The sequence below is a fragment of the Cygnus olor genome, chromosome 3 (assembly GCF_009769625.2).
Source record: "Cygnus olor isolate bCygOlo1 chromosome 3, bCygOlo1.pri.v2, whole genome shotgun sequence".
Lineage (NCBI taxonomy): Eukaryota > Metazoa > Chordata > Aves > Anseriformes > Anatidae > Cygnus > Cygnus olor.
Window position 1 is genome coordinate 63,475,001 of NC_049171.1, and position 17,287 is coordinate 63,492,287.

Sequence of the window (17,287 nt, forward strand, 5' to 3'; positions counted from 1 at the left end):
CTTTGGTCGACTTTCCAGATTTATCATTCTGCTCAATAAGTAGGGTATCATATGTGTACTCCAACTGCTAAAGGACTGGTAAAACATTCAAAGTGAAGCACTTCAGCATATACAAATGTTTACTGTTTTCCTTTTTTGTTTTAGTTTTTCAGTTTGGTCTTCCCTCACTACATATATTTTTGGTTGTTGCTTGTTTTATTAATGTTAATGTTGTTTTAATTTCACCACAGTTGTGTTAGGAAGAACAACACTGACCATTTATGACTACCAATGTAAGAAAAATATTACTCTCATTTAAGTGTTAAGGTCTCTGTGTCTCTTCTCCTTTTCTGGTTTTTAGAAAGAGAAAATGCTGATCTCGGCTAATCATTAGACCAAAAACAAGCTTTAATATCTTCCACAGCAGAAAGTTACAAAGCCTTAAGATTTCCTCTCCTTGTGTTTTCTGCATGCTCATTTTATGTTGAATTGTCAGATATATCATAATCTATCAATGAAGGCTAAGATCAGAATGGGAAGTTCTTTCTCTACCTATTCTTTCTCCACAGTACTCAATACCAGCCAGAAAACTGGTCTTTGACAGTTCAGGGGTCTAGAAAACTTGACAGAGCAATTCAGCTTGGGAAGTACTTCATGACTGCTGGTGTTGTGAAAAGCTTTGCTTACTTTTTCTGGTCATCTCTCTAATGGTCCATTCACACCAGCAATACTTACAGATATCTGGTATGTGAATCCTTTGAGGGGTTGGAACATCTTTAACAGTGTTATCACTCTTGGCCCACACCATCTCTGTTATTGATATTACATTATTATAAAAACTATATATATCTTCTCAATTTCACAATCATTTCAATTTCTCTTTGTGGATACCCAATGTGACCTACAAACACAGCAATTGACAGGCATCAAGGGCTTGAGCTAAACTAGTTCCTACAGTTAGTTTTAGGGATTCAGACAGTCAGATTATCCCAGGGAATTTCTTCTGTAGAACTCCTCAGATATTTCTTGGCTGTCTGTGTGCAATGACAAGAAAATTGTTAGTGATATTTTAAGTCTTTTTTTTTAGCGGGCAGTGAGATAATGGCCAGTTTCCTTCAAGCCTTTTCCCACATCCCAATACCAGCACGTCTGAACACTCCCAAACACTTCTGAGGTAAAAGACAACATCACTACCTGGTTTCTGAACTAAGGTGATTAATGCCCGGACAAAACCCAAGTGGGGAATACTCAGAAGAGTTGTTATCTGCCTAAGCAAACATATCAATTAGTGTATTCACACAAGTTCAGGAACAGGCAGTGCAATTCAGACTCACCTTTGGACATACAGGTGCTCAGGCATTTAGGAAGATGCCAACACAAAGGAGATGATCAAATTTCAATCACATAACCTGAAGTCCCCAGCACTAATTTCATTCATAGGCAATCTGTCTCTGCTTCCCTCAATAATTTCATAAAGAATTCAGTTGCATAACATCCAGGGCTTAGTTGCCATAACCACTGTATAAAAACTGTGCATCCATTGTCCCCTATGGATTTAATCTTCAGGCACAAGTCCAAGTTTCTAGCTAGTGAAATCCTTAGGAAACCTTCTGCTGTGCACAGGTTTTCCTGCTATATCATGTAACACTGGCAGCTGATAGCCCAACTGCTACACTTTTCATCCAGTGCTGAACTATTGCTCTCCTATTATTATTATTATTATTATTATTATTATTATTATTATTATTATTATTTTATTGTTATTATAGTTTTTTTATTATTATTAAGTGGCAAACTACTGAAAGGTGACCAAGTTTGACAGTCTATTCTCAAAAAAAAAAAAAAAAAAGCGTGAATTAGCAAAGTAGGCAAAAAAGATAAAAAAGATCTAAGCAAACAAGACTGGCACAGAGTTTAGAAGACTCTTTTGAAGAGGCTATTGAATGGAATTCACAGAGCTAGCAATTGGCCTAGGTGTGTGATACCTAAGTTGTATCTAATGTTTTGGCAACGTGTAATGCAATCTTCCTGAAAAATGCCTTTCTAATCAAGGAATTAACTTGCAGAGTGAGTGTCTGAAACCTGCAAAGGAAAAAAACAATGCTGTCTACTGAAGTTTTGGCACCTAAGTTAACCCCGTGAGTGTGCCTAACATATAAAGAGAAATTTTTTAAAAGTGAATGAGAACCTTTTGAGTCTTTGTAATACTCGAGAGAGTTATATGCATTCAGACTTCTGTAAAAATATCAGGCTAACTATTTACTTCTACTTAAATGGGTAGAATTTGCACAACCTTCAAACTAAATACCAGTGCACTTATTTACTTTAGGAGGAAAAAAAGAGACAATTAAAAATAATAAAAATAAAAATAATTAAAAAAACAAAACACTTTAAAAAGAGCATTGTCTTACAGTCTTAGTAAAGGTTATGCAAAGTCCGAAATAAGAAAGAAAATATCTACTGCTTAATGCGTATCTTATGTCTTACATGTTTTGGTAAGGACCATTTTGACTGCTGTTGAATCAGTCTGTCTTGTTAAATTCACTGGGCCAATTTTTACTTACACTTTAGCACACTTTCTTTGTTCCTCACATACATTTTCTTATTATAGTACTTCCCGTGCTCATTATAAGACATAATAATGGACTTTCTGCTGTGGTCTGACATGAAAATCCAGAGCAGTCAGAAGACTGCAAAGCACATGGCCAAGAAAATTATCAGTTCCTCAGTATACAGAATACGTCCAAGATAACACAGGTAGAAGTTGTCTTCTGTTTGCTGGCAGACTGCACTTTTGTCACTTTTTTACACTGAGGCAGTTTATTACAGATATTAAGAAACATTGCATGAGATCCTGAAGTTGTAAAGAAAATGAAGTAAGATGGTGGTGCACAAGCTAGATGTACTCACAGAGACATCAATCTTCTGAATTGCAAAGGCCATTGATATGTATCCATGGTTCAAAGAGAGATATTGGCAACACAAAAATGGTGGTAATTCAGTAGTATGTACACACAGTTCATATGAGCTAATGAAGTAATTTTATGCGCTTTTACTTTAGATACTAAAATTCTCATCAGGTTCTAAACAAACATTGTTTGGCTCACTGCTTCAGATTCAGGGACAATAGTAGGTAGAATGCAATCTCTGACAATGTAGCTCCAAGGAATGGGAAAGAACATTTGCAACCAAAACAAATCAATCCAAAAACCACCATCATTTGGCTTGCATTCCCACTAAATTAGAAAGTTTCGCAGTGCCTGGAATGCAAATAATTTCAGAGGTTTGCTGGGTTTGATTCCAGGTCATAGAGGTATATGCTTTTTCTCGGAAGGTTTTTCCTTGCTTCTTGACCTACAATACCTGAGGCAGAAAATTAGCATAGGTTGTTCATATGTCTCTTCCTCAAAAAGCAATTATAAAGTGTCTTGACTACCACATTGTTTTTCATAAAAGGTTGTCCATAAGATTTTTCCACAGAAGTGCTGCTGTGCTCCTGATCCCAGGGGTCAGGTTAATCAAAGTAATGGAAAACATTTTCAGAAATTATTTGTATGTTGTACATATGCAGTTTAGTTTCACAACACTAAATATTTGGAAGTTTGGTCTTTTTGAGCAACTGCTCAAAAAACTGCTCATTGTACTGTACAAGAGGGTGTGAAATTCTATTTCCTCTGAGCTAGCAGAAGCTTTTCTTACTCCTTAAGATGAGTCATAACTTCCTCTATGTGTCTTGCATCTAGGTTAGATAAGTTCTGCATTTTGTTCACAGAAAGTAACATACACAAACATATAGGTGCTTCATTCATCTCTGAATCTCCTTTCTAGATTAAAAGCACAAATTTTCCTTGCTTTTGTATGATATTAAATGAGAAAGTACTTAAGGGAAGATTCATTTCGGTGTCATCTTTAAAAGGTCTGTGTTGTGATACCATTTTCAAAATCTCTTGGTTTTCTACTACATTATAGAAGTCAAAACTGCCCCAAAATAACCACGCGAGGACTAGAATAACACACCGTGCATACCAATACTCTTGCTATGATGAATTTTGAAAAGGAGTGCTGGGTAGAAGTCTGGACCTGCCTAGACTCAAGACACATTCTGATGTTTCTATATGTTTTCACTTTCTATACTTTTCTATAACTTTTCTGTGATCAAACTGCTGCAAGTTACCTTAATCTATACAGTCCTTTAAGTCATCTGGGTCTTATCTTTCCTGTGCATTTTCCATTACCAGAATCAATGCCTTCCTTTTGGTATATTTGATTTCATGAATGAGTAGAATGTTATTCTGTCTCTGACATGCCCAAGATATTGCATTATTTATGACACTTTTTCTCTCCCATTGCTTTTCGTAACTCTTAATTCCCTGAGCCTATTTTATGTCTTTTTTTGGCAATGTATATGAGATGTTTTCTGTATAATACAGTTATACTTTTCCTTCCTTAAAAAATAAATTAAAAAATAAAATAAAAAATAACAGTTTACTTTTTCAGTGCTTTTTAGGCATGTGATATTATGGCAAGATATGAACTTAGATAACTGAAAATCCACCAATGCAATATTTGAACAAAGCAAATAATCTATTGGTTTGTAGCTAATAATATAACATATTGTATTCTGCTTTGAATATTTGAGTTGTCTATATATACACACCAATACTTTATTTAATTCAGCTTTTATTTTATTTTATTTTATTTTTAATTTTTATGTGCAATGTTAGGCTACATGGATATCTTTGTAACACAGTTCTGCTGTCTGACTGAATTAATGCCTGTCATATTTGAAGTCCAAAATTTAACACTTATTAAATTTTAAATTTTCTGTTCTTATTCTGTAGTGCATACTTAGAATGTCCATGCTGTGTATGATTCCTGATTTTATTTTATTTTTTGATTTAGATGCGAAATATATCTTGTTGATTTATAACTCCTTGAGAACGATTTCATCAAAATTCTTCCATCTTCCACAGTGTAAATATATCCTTAATTCTAGCACTGCTTGAAAACAAAGCAGGGTTTGAAATAGGACTTTTTGGTGGTGTCTCATTCACATATGATAAATTCCTCTGCAGCTTCTGTGAGAATCTAGCTTCTGTTGTGCAATTGTGTGTGCCACTACTCAGATGATAGAAATATATTGGACATCTGTTTCATGAACAATGCCTTGTGCTTGACAGAATGCAATGTTATGGACATATTCCTTCAAATAGCTTCAAAGTAAAAATAAAATACAGCAAGGAATGAAGACTGTGTTTAGTTCCTTAATCTTCTGCCTCTATGCCCTTGTGGATTAATCTTGAACTTGGACAAATATGCCTGGCAAGAAAATGCTCTCACTCACTCTTGCTTGCTTCTTTTTAAATTTTCCAGACTCTCCAGCCTAGAGTGCACATAATTGTTTTCAGTGAAGAACTCTCCAGTTCCTATACTCCCCAGTGGGATTTTCAAGCTCAGTAGACAATTAGATTTTCTAGTGGTTCTGCCAGTCATGCATTGGCACTGTATACCTACATTTAATATGCTTAAGGTATGTGAGTACTCAGCTCTGGAGAGGCCGCACCTCGAGTACTGTGTTCAGTTTTGGGCCCCTCACTACAAGGACATTGAGGTGCTCCAGTGAGTCTGGAGAAGGGCAATGAAGCTGGAGAGGGGTCTGGAGAACAAGTCTTATGAGGAGCGGCTGAGGGAGCTGGGATTGTTCAGTCTGGAGAAGAGGAGGCTCAGGGGTGACCTTATCACGCTCTATGAGTACCTTAAAAGAGGCTGTAGCGAGGTGGGGATTGGTCTATTCTCCCACGTGCCCAGTGATAGGACGAGGGGGAATGGGCAAAAGTTGTGCCAAGAGAGGTTTAGGTTGGATATTAGGAAGAACTTCTTTACCAAAAGGGATGTTAGGCATTGGAATGGGCTGCCCAGTGAAGTGGTCGAGTCACCATCCCTGGAGGTCTTTAAAAGACGTTTAGATGTAGAACTTAGGGATATGGCTTAGTGGAGGACTTGTTAGTGTTAGGACAGAGGTTGGACTCAGTGATCTTGGAGGTCTCTTCCAAACTAAATGATTCTGTGATTCTGTGATTCTGAGTCTGATTTGCAAAGTTCTTTCAAAGAAGAATATTTTCTGATGCTGGGTTGTGCAGGTTGGCTTAGGAATCCGGGTTCAGCCTTGAGAGATAGGGAATTACCTCTGCTCATCATTCTTTTTGCTTTTATTTAACCTGATTGTTTTTCTGTAATAAGTACCATAAGTACTTTGCATCACAGTTCGCATCCTTACTATTTTCAAAAACATTTTTCCACACATGCATGGTCACTTCTAAGGAACTGATGTAAACCTACCAAAGTCAGGAGAAAGACTTGTTCACCCTACTCTCCCTGAGAAATGAATCTGTTGTCTCCTTCATCATAGTAAACAGCTAAACAGATCATTTGAGTATTCTTGGTAATATCTATAGATGGACAGAAAATTAAAGGTAGTTAAAATGGATTAATCATTGTTTGCATTCTCTGAGAATATTATAGACAGTCATCTTCATTAGTCTTCAAGGAAAGCAGTATTTATGTATGAAAGAAGATCAAAAAGAATGCATTTAAATTTAAACACACACATTTTCAGATGAGCTGTGAAAATTTCCTGTGAAATGGGTCATTGCTCTACATAGTTTAACTTATTCGGTGCAAATGTGAAAGTTAAACTGACTGTTGCTTAGAAAACAAAGAAGAAAGGATTTGGTGTTACTTAACAAAAGAAAGCAATGTGAAAAAGAAATTTGAAAATCATGTAACTCTTCCTAATTTTTCTGAAAAAAAAAAATGGGGCTTCTTGGCTTTGTCAAGTTCAGTTTTTCAACTGGATCATTAATGAACCAGTTATTCCACCAAGAAAGTAATCATAACATTTTTTAAGAAAGTTAGGAGATATTTTTAAACATTTTCTTGCAGTGAAATAAGGTGATTTTTTTTTTCAGCTAGTGGGCTTTTTTTTTCTTTTATATTTTTTCTCCTTTGTCCAGAACATCTCTGTATGTAATATGCCACTTCATTTTTCTTTCTTCAGCCTCACAAAGCAACTCATTCAACAAATTCAACAAATCTATGGTAGTTTGTATCAGAAGAATAACTCATCCTGAAATAGTAAGACTTTTTGAATTAAGTCATATAAAGCTATGGCAATTAGGTGAAAAATCATAACTATCAAGCACACATTTTATATCTAAATTCAGTTACTGAATAATTCCATTTTACAGAATACTCAGAAACCTTCAGAATTTAAAGCAGAAAGCTTCTCTTCATTTTCTAGTGGATTAGAATAAGAGATTTGTTTTTATCTATTTGTGGACATTCCATAAAGAGGAAAATGAGGTTGAATTCCTGAAATAAGTTATTCACTGCTAATTATACAGTGCTCTAGCATCAATGGAAAAATCAACCATAAATGTACTGCAGTAGCTCAGCAACGTGAATAGCAAGTGTAGCTGTTCCCTGATGCACATGAATACAAGATGCTAAATTGTATGAAAATGGCCCCAGGATATTGTTTCAGATTCTGTATTGGTTTCTGTATGAATAGCACTGCTGCAGTGGAAAGCAAAAGAAAACAAACAACTCGGAATTTTTCTACTGGTTAAAAATATATCAGGTAAAATCCAATATTCCAGTGGATCAGGAATTCAGGTTAAATTACAAACATTCACTTGGCCATTGCTTTTCTTCTTTACCATATTATCCTGGATATTTTTTTACTTGACAATAAATAAATAAATAAGGTTTATTCTTCACATCTCACTTCTCTTTTTGCTTTGATCCTTCAAGTGGGCCTAATCCTGTGTTTGTAATATCATAATCCCCTGCTATGGAAATTAATGTGGTGTCACACATATTCAGTATTATGTAGCTCCAGTGCCAGAAGGGACAGTGAGCTTTGAAAAGTGCAAGATATTTTAAAGAAAATAAATAAATACCCAAGCAAACAAATATGCAATCTTTTCTATACATATGTAATGTGGCCAAAATTGTGTAATGTTACTGAAAGCATAATTTGCTCCACTGGATTTGAAAGGTCCATTCAGTGATCCCCTCCCCCCCCACCCCCCCGCCCCCCCCACCCTGGCTGTTCAGGTAGGCATATATATTGATTTCAGATATGAGGGCACTAAAAAGGCATAATGTCAGTGTGAAACTATCAAGGGATAGATTTTTTCTAAAATAGTCACATGAATCACTGGAAGATTTTTTTTGGAAATGAATCCTTCTAATGGTTCCAATTCTTTCCACAGGAGAAGGTCAAAGTAAAGGAAATACCTCTCATCTTTTGGGAGGATGGGGTGAAGTTCTCAAGCAAACCCCCCAAACTATTTATCATTTCCATAGCTCATGCAAATGAGAAGAACTCGGCTCCATCTTCTCAAACATTTCTTGGACTTCTTTCTGTCTTACGGGCTCCAGGTCAGAGATATACTGCTGGAGTCCTACAGAGTCAGGTTTTCTGAGACTGTTAGTAGTCCCAGTATCGCTCTGAAAATGGAATATCCTCTTCACATATAGGTATGTTGGTGTTCAATATCTCCTTGTGAAATCCCCTCATTTTCTTCTATTCTTGTCTTTTCCTTGTGAATTTTTGTTTTTGCTAACTTCTATTTTAAATGCTGCTACTGAGAAGGGAAAAAAAAACAAACAAACAAAAAAAAAACATCATTCTAATGTGCATTTCATTTGAGAATAAAGTGTCCATAATTGTTTTGCTGATACTGTGATACTGAAAATCTGCAAACAGACAAAGTAACAATAAGATTCATTTTAATAGGCATGCTGAGGGGAAGTGAACTGTAAAATCATTGTCTGTAAGTCCATTTAAGGACTTGTCCCTTCATTCCACATATCTCTTTCCCCAAAGCACTTCAGAATGTGTTTTTAATTATCTTGAACATCTGATTAATTTTTACATTGCAAACTGCAGCCCTGTTGGGAAGATACCTGTCAAGGCATAGCAAGAATAAAATGCATCTCTTCTGAAAAGTCTGGGAGTCCATTTTTCAACTCTTGTATTACCATTCTCAGGCTTATTTTTTCAAGCATTAATCTCAAAATACCGCTGGCAAACAGTTTATTTGGTGGTTCATTATACTGCCCAGCAGGCAGTGAAATCAGCAAGAGCATGGGCTTGTTGGGCTGCTCCATATGTTTATTTGCTAGCATGTACAAAAAACAACCTCACACACAGATCCTGAAAATGCTGAATCGAGCAAATATGGAAAGAGAGGCTGGAAGATGGAGTGGAGGATGGGGAGAGAAGACTTAAATTCAGATGGGAAATTTCTTTCTTGGCAGAGGAGAGAAACATCAGGGCACTGAGTACACCCATAAACATTACTCAGCCAGTCAGAGCAGTCCCATCTGAGATCCCCCAGGAACTTTCTGCCTTTGGCATGGGGGCTCTACTCAAGCCCTGGCTGAAGTTCAGCCCCAGGACTTCCACACAGCTCCAGGCTGACCTCCAAGCCTCACAGACACCTGAGGCAGCATGCACAGGCAGCCCTGAGGCCTTCTCTACCATATTCAGCACCCAGAACAGCCCCTGGTCTCCCCCTTCCTAAACTGCTCAGTGGGGTTAAGCTAAGGTACAGGACTTTCTCAGTCAGATGCAACTTGTCTTTTCTTCCTACCCAAAAGTTACTTGTTGCTGGTTGGTGATGGAGGTAACAAGAATATCACCAAAGGAGTAGAGAGATTGGATTGGATTTGAGAGCTGGGCAATCACCAACCGCATGAAGGTTAACAAGAGCAAGTGCCGGGTCCTGCACCTGGGACGGAGCAACCCTGGTTATACGTACAGACTGGGCGATGAGATGCTGGAGAGCAGCCCCGCAGAGAGGGATCTGGGGGTTGTGGTTGACAGCAAGTTGAATATGAGCCAGCAGTGCGCCCTGGCAGCCAGGAGGGCCAGCCACATCCTGGGATGCATCAAGCACGGCATTGCTAGTCGGTCAAGGGAAGTGATTGTCCTGCTCTACTCTGCGATGGTGCAGCCTCAACTCGAGTACTGTGTGCAGTTCTGGGCACCACAGTACAAAAAGGACGTCAAACTATTGGAGAGTGTCCAGAGGAGGGCGACGAAGATGGTGAAGGGCCTAGAGGGGAAGACATATGAGGAGCAGCTGAGGTCACTTGGCCTGTTCAGCCTGGAGAAGAGGAGGCTGAGGGGAGACCTCACTGCAGACTACAGCTTTTAGATGAGGGGGAGTGGAGGGGCAGGTGCTGATCTATTCTCTTTAGTGATCAGTGATAGGACCTGAGGGAATGGTGTCAAGCTGCGACAGGGGAGGTTCAGGCTGGATATCAGGAAGAGGTTCTTCACAGAGAGGGTGGTCACACACTGGAACAGGTTCCCCAGGGACGTGGTCACTGCACCAAGCCTTTCTGAATTTAAGAAGTGTTTGGACTGTGCTCTCAGTCTTATGGCCTGAATTTTTGGGTAGACCTGTGTGGTGCCATTAGTTGGACTTGATGATCCTTATGGGTCCCTTCCAACTCGGGATATTCTATGATTCTATGAAAGGAGTAGAGATATGGGAAAATTTATAATACTATATATACTGTGATTATTTTGTCTTTATTTCATTCAGGGAGGTCAAGTTCAAGATGTTTATCATATTAAGTCAGGGACATACTATGCTTGAATTTATGCAAACATAGAAGACAGCAGCTGAGCTGAAGATTTTGTAATCTCAGTAGCTGGCAGAAAAGTTTCCAGGCAGCTATTCTGCCAGACAAGGTGATGAATTAGAGGATGTTTCAGCCCACTGGGTAGAACAGGATTAGCTATACCTATTCCGCTCTCCTTTTTTCCTTACCAAATATCTCAGACAATTTCAGCAATGTAACAGATGTCTGCAACTTAGTTGTTCTCTCCACCTCATTCAAATAAAGAAAATAATTGTACAGTGAAGTATGTTGTAGTAGAGCTTGTTAATATATGTGTTAAAGTAGAAACCAGGTATAACTTGTGCTTAGAACAGAGGGCAGGTAGATCCAGGATGGTCCTGAGTTCCTGCGAGGTTTCATTACTGGATCTTGGACTGACCTTAAAAAAATATCTTCCATATGCATAGTCTTTCTATTCAAGTGGCAAATAAGGAAACAGAAGGAAAACAGGTTTTTAGAGACCTGTAAAAGGATCTGTGGAAAAATAGAGGAATGGAATGGAATGGAATGGAATAGTTCAGTTGGAAAGGACCTTCATAGGTCATCTAGTTCAACCACCTGACCTCTTCAGGGCTAACCAAAAGTTATAGCATATTATTGAGGGCATTGTTCAAACATCTCTCAAACATTGACAGGCGTGGGGCATCAACCACCTCTCTAGGAACCTTTTTCCAGTGTTTGACCACCCCCACAGTAAAGAAATTTTTCCTTCTATCCAGTGTGAACCTCCCTTGGCACAGTTTTGTGCCATTCCCATGTGTTCTGTCATCAGTTACCAGGGAGAAGAGACCAGCACATCTATCTCTATTTCTGCACTTCAGGAAGTAGTAGAGAACAAAGATGTCACCTTTCAGTCTTCTCTTCTCCAGATTAGACAACCCAAGTGTCCTCAGTCTCTCCTCATCAGTCATGTCTTCTAGCCCTTTTACCATCTTTGTTGCCCTCCTCTGGGTGCTTTCAAGGACTTAAAATCCCTTACATGTCTGTATAATTTATCAGTCCCCAGAAAAGCACAACTCTAGCAAACAGTGAGAAAGAGTCTAAGGAAATGACATTTAGCTAATAATAGAAACATTGGGATTATATCTCCCTTGAATTTATCCCTTAGAGTCCTCCAACAGAGAAGACACATACTTGTGAAGCTGTCAGCTGAAAAGTTTCCTTTACCAAAAGCATAGCTTTGGTAGCTGCTGTGTGATTATACATGTATGTGAAATGCTTAGTGATTTCTATTGTTTTGGTATGCTTGTGGTGTAACCAATAAGCTTGAGACTAACCAACAAACCTCCTGTAAGATGGAGTTCATTGTCTGTGATATTCTATCCTCATGGCTCTGGTTGTTGTTACAATAAAATGTAACTGTGTATGTAGAAAATCAGGAACCTAAATAAATGTAGGACATTAGCAAGCAGTAAAGGTAACTTGTAACCCCTTGATCTTGTAGTCTTTAAGCTGCCACAGTTCTTTTTGATACTAGTCAAGGAATGTGTTGGTGTAGCAGATATACAAAGAAGTGTATTAGCCATAGCTGAAGTTCTTAAAGATAGCCTTTATAAATTTCAATGACAGTTTCTCAGTATCAGATGTAGGTTTTGAAGTGTTTTCTTAATCTGTGAAATATATTGTAGTCAATTATGATATTTTATTCTTTGGGTAACTCCATTGACTTCAAATACTTTTCAAAAGTAGAGTAATACACAGATAAGGTTAAAAATGAGAAGTATTGCACCTCCCAGCTGGTATCTGCCATATGAGCACTGGGATATATCACAGTTTAAAATAAACCCCATTGCCTAAATTCCCCAGTACAACTTTTTGAAGTGGCTTCCTTTGCAAATTGGCTGCTACCAATAAGAACTGAATGATTTATATATGGAATACTGAAAATAAACTCTACATTTTGGACTACTCCCCATTCATCCAAATAACAGAGGAGAGGCTGATTTTCATACAGGACAGGATAATTGAAATCAAATATATTATTTCAGAAAATAATTAGAGTAAAATAAATAATTAAATCTTGCTAGATTATTGCAGAATGACTCCTATGAAACTCTTGGCAAGAACAGGCTTCAGTGAAGTCAGTTCCAGCACTTAGCTTAATTCATGGAGGTCAGGAAGACAAGTCTACCTGCTTGGCTAGTACATCTTTCCTGCACACAACAGTCTTTGAAGAAATGTGTGCTGAGCACAAAGGTTTAATATTATTACATTCTTTCAAATACAGCCCAGTGTCAGCTGGACTATTTGAATGTGCCTCAGTGTGTAATTGTTCTGTCTAATAATGTATGAAAGTATGTAAAACCAAATTAGAATAGAAGAAAAAAGACTGTAACTTTCATTGTATCCTGTACTGTTGGTTTGCCCATCCAGACAAGAATGCAGTAAAGGTTTCAGTCACGTTTGCTGTAAACCAAAAAGAATAAGACTTATACCCACAATTTACTCTCCAGCCAGGTGGCAGCAGAAGTTAATTATTTAGGAAGCAATGCCATTGTATGTCAACTTGACCCTGCCTCAGCATGGGATTCAGAATACCTTCCAATAATAGTATAGCGCATGACAGTGCAATATCAAAATTATGCATTCCAGTCCCTAATTCCACTATCCCAAGAAAAACAAAAGTAAGACTGATTGATACAAGTCACTGTTTTAGCAATGTACAAATCTCAGCAGCAGGAAGGATGCTCAGAAGAGACAACAGTTTTCAGATGCATAAACTGTGTTAAAGAATTAAGCTGAATTCTTTAATTATCATAATAAATCCTATGTAAATAGGATTTAGATTCATAGCTATGGTTTTATTGGCCAGATAGGTGATTTTTTATGCTTTTTATTTAATTTTTTTTTCCCCAGATTCGGTTTTGATTCAGTTGTACAAAGGATGACTTTTAATACCTCAGAATACAAGTACCGCCATGATAGAATAAGGGTAGAGTTTTCAAAAATTCCTAAAGGACATGGATCTCTCAGGCTTTTATGAATATCTGATTCAGTTTATCACTCATTACAAATAATTATTGAAAAGAAAAGCAACAACAACAACAACAACGACAAAACTGTGTAACGTGCAACTATGCAACTATGCTATGGTCCAAGGATATTTTTTTCCCTTTTTAATATTTTAAGTTAATAATATATGTAAATGTCACTAATAATAGGGGATGTTCTATTCACATTCAATAATCTTAGCATAATAAGATATATCATTGTTTGTTTTTAAAGCAATTTTGCCTGCTTTAATACAGACATAGAAGATCAGCCACAGACATTTGAGATCCTAAGCAGAAGCTTGCTTCACAAGGCAGCCAATGACTATTTCTGAGAATTGGTATTCTTCTGCATGCCCCAGAATTACTAGTCATATTAAGAGTCTTGACCCTGAGTCTCTGAATATTCCCAGAATGAGCATTGCAGATTCCAGTGTCCATTTTTACTAATCTCAGCTATGATTATTAGCCCTGGAAAAAAAGGTAAGCATTTTCAGATTATGATTTTGATACTAATACTTTGGGGTGAGGTTTTAGCTAAACCATCCAGCTGCAATCAAGGTTATGATCCTTTCATAGCTGAGGTTAATACTGTAAATACCAGTTATGCCCCTTGCTGAATGACTGTTTCGGTAATTCACTGAAGTGAAATAACCTCAGTTTCCAGAAATGAAGATCCTCTAAAGGTTTTGACAAGAAACTATATAAAGCAGTAATCAAAAGCAATGCTACAGAATAGGATAATGCTGTCTTAATTCGTATTTAATTTTGGTGATATAAAGATTTCTTCCTTCCTAAGAATTCAGACTAAAGGGAGAAAGTAATTCTGTAATTTACACCTCTGACATTAAGCTGAAAAGCAGCACTGCAGACACCTGCTTCAGAATTGTCATTGTTTCCATGGTGCCACTTTCTATCACCTATTTTTAATAGTTTACACAACAAGATCAAGGGTGTCCCAGCTGTTACTGCCACTGTTGCTAAGCAACCTTTAAATCAGAGTTCAAGAAGACAAAGAATCATGCTTGAAAAATTTCTCAAGTGTCTGGTTTCCCCCTTCTTCTTCTGTCTACACAATTTTTCAGATGCCATGTTTTTTGTTTCTTTTTTTTTCTTTTTTCTTCCCTTTCAAATTCTGTGTGAATCAACAGAAGTCTCCTAAAGGAATAAGCTAGTTTAAGGTCCAACTTCCAGTTACAAAAGCCACAACTTTATGCAAAAAATGAAGCTGTGGCATTTAATAGGGGGCTTATAGCATTAACTTTTTATTCTTATTATTTATTAAAATATTGTTAGGGCTCTGTAACCCTCTGCTGCTATTATGTAACATCTGTGCATGACTGCATCATGGACCGACATACTGATCAATGGAGGGAGATTCAGAGCTTGCAGGGAATTTCAATATCCCCCTGGACCTTCTGGAATCATAATGCCATCATCTGCAAAAGGTGCAGAGATCGAAATCCCCCATCAAGAAGAATGAGAATTTAGAATGAATGAATCTGGAGAATTTGGGGGCTGGACCAATGTTCTAGAATGTCTAAATATTTTTTGAACTTTGTTGCTAAACCATTAGCATCCCTTACCCGAGAAATTATATGACACAACTTTTTCATTAGATACATTAGCTGTGTTAATGTTGGAAATAAAGCAGCGCAATGGAATATAAGGGTAAAGGAAAATGTAAAGTTAAGAGATCCTGTGCTTCATTTAAAATCTTTGCTTGGACCAATAGCCTCTTCTTTGTAAGGCTATTGGTCCAGGCTATTCCTTTATATATCCATATAAGCTTTTATGTCACCCTAAATGCTTCCTCCCATATCATATCTGCCTGAACCCTTTCCCTTCTTTACACCAATCACTACAACCATCAGGACCATTCCTTGCCCTTTTCTATTTCAAATTATTATTATTATTATTATTATTAATTGCACACACAGTCTTGGTAGATTTTCTTTCAAATTCTGTAGATGAAAAACATTTTCTGCAACTTCTCATCACCTGTTCATATTCCCAAAGCCACTGTTGTTCCCCCAAATAAATTCCTCTCCTGGTTTTTAACCTTCACACTAATCCATGATTTACCAGTCAGGTGAACAATTCATTCACTTCATACTGAACATGTCAAATAACTATTTTCACTCATATAAGAAAAAAAAAAAAAAATGTCTGCTCAGTTTTCAATTTGAAAAAAAATTTAATGCAATTTCAATGTCCATAAGAGGTGCCAGATTGTCTCTGCCTCATTAACTATCTTGAACTTGAGAAACTTCCTGGAAGGTATAAGTAATAGCTTATTCTCTGTGTCCCTTCAGCCCTTGTCTTTATGTTTGACCTCTTTATAGAGGCTTCTCAGCAAGAGTACCAGTTGTGAAGGCACTTTTTATTTATTTGTTTGTTTATTTGCTTGCCTAATGTCAGGAAACATTCATCCCCCTGGGAAGAGGGCTGAGATCACAAAATTCATTTCAGGGAGGTTGCTGTAATGTTGGATGATGCAACCTTTGTTCTCTGTCTGCCTGATCTGACTCTGAAGCTGCCACAGGGAAATAAATAACTCAGTCTGTGAAACCATTTGACCCTTATTTTCATTTCATCTAGGTTGGTGTAAATTAGGAGAAACTTCACTACATTACGGAATGATCAGTGGTGTAAAATTGCCATAAGTAGGACAGTCGACTTTTAGAACTTTTATCCAAAATGTAAGTCTGCTGCCAGTGTTTAATGTGCTTGCTAAAGGCAATCTTACTGTTCTGAGTTAATGAATAGATCATGCATCAGATTTATTACTCTGCAACCTGCCAAGGAAAGATAGCCTCTTAAAACTCTTATGTAGAAACTTACATATAATAAGTTCATCAATCCTCACTAACATACTGAAAATATTTTTTTTTCTTTTTTATCTGGATTCTAAGAATCTCTCTACATTTTGCCACCCCAAAATTCCGAGAAATGTACTTTGCTTGAATAACTGCTGTTACAATAATATTTCCTCTATTTGTGTTAACATATTTCTATGCCCAAAACCACAAATAAGAAATTTTCTGGCAGACTAATTTGGAAACTGTGAAAACTTTTTTTTTTTTTTTCCCAAATAATTATGGAGTACAGCTTCTTATTCTTATTTTACAAGGTGTTTTTAGTACCTATGTCACTAAATATATTTTTCAGAATTTCTGTGTTTAGCAGAATCCTGTTTACAGTTATTAAGTGAACAAGCCAATTTAAAAATGGTGACACAAACTTGGTCCAGGTCCAGGGCCCTGGCATCTGTTAGGGTATGAAGGCAGAATCCCAGTCTTCAGTCCCAGCCATGCAGTTGTGATGACTGAAGAAGAAAGTTAAAAATGCGATTAAGAGACACTTGCTGAACAAATGTGTTCCTTGGCTTCCCTGCTGCAGGTGTGGGAAGCTTTGCAGTGCACAGCTGGGTGTTAATGCTGAAAGCCAGCACTGAGAAAATCAGCCACTGCCCCTGCCAGAGCAGGAAATGCCTGCAGCAGCAGTGCAGCACAATGGGGAGGATACATCATTTGGGCTACTCCCAGAGAGCTGTTAACATGGTTGCCTCAATGCTTAGCTGTACAGAAATAGTTTCTCAGGTTCAAATTATTGAT

At 37.4% G+C, this 17,287-nt stretch overlaps 1 long non-coding RNA gene across 2 annotated transcripts in view; it reads right to left on the bottom strand.

Moving 5' to 3' along the window:
- LOC121068523 overlaps positions 1 to 17,287 on the bottom strand; it is a 52,760-nt gene that overhangs the window by 12,018 nt on the left and 23,455 nt on the right. The window contains exons 1-2 of one of the 2 annotated variants that reach the window (XR_005818930.1): positions 16,915 to 17,178; positions 13,017 to 13,086 (exon numbers count right to left, since the gene is read on the bottom strand). This is a non-coding gene — a long non-coding RNA (uncharacterized LOC121068523). Of the gene's footprint in view, positions 1 to 13,016; positions 13,087 to 16,914; positions 17,179 to 17,287 lie in introns of those variants that run through there. The other variant, XR_005818931.1, reaches the window with a different exon arrangement.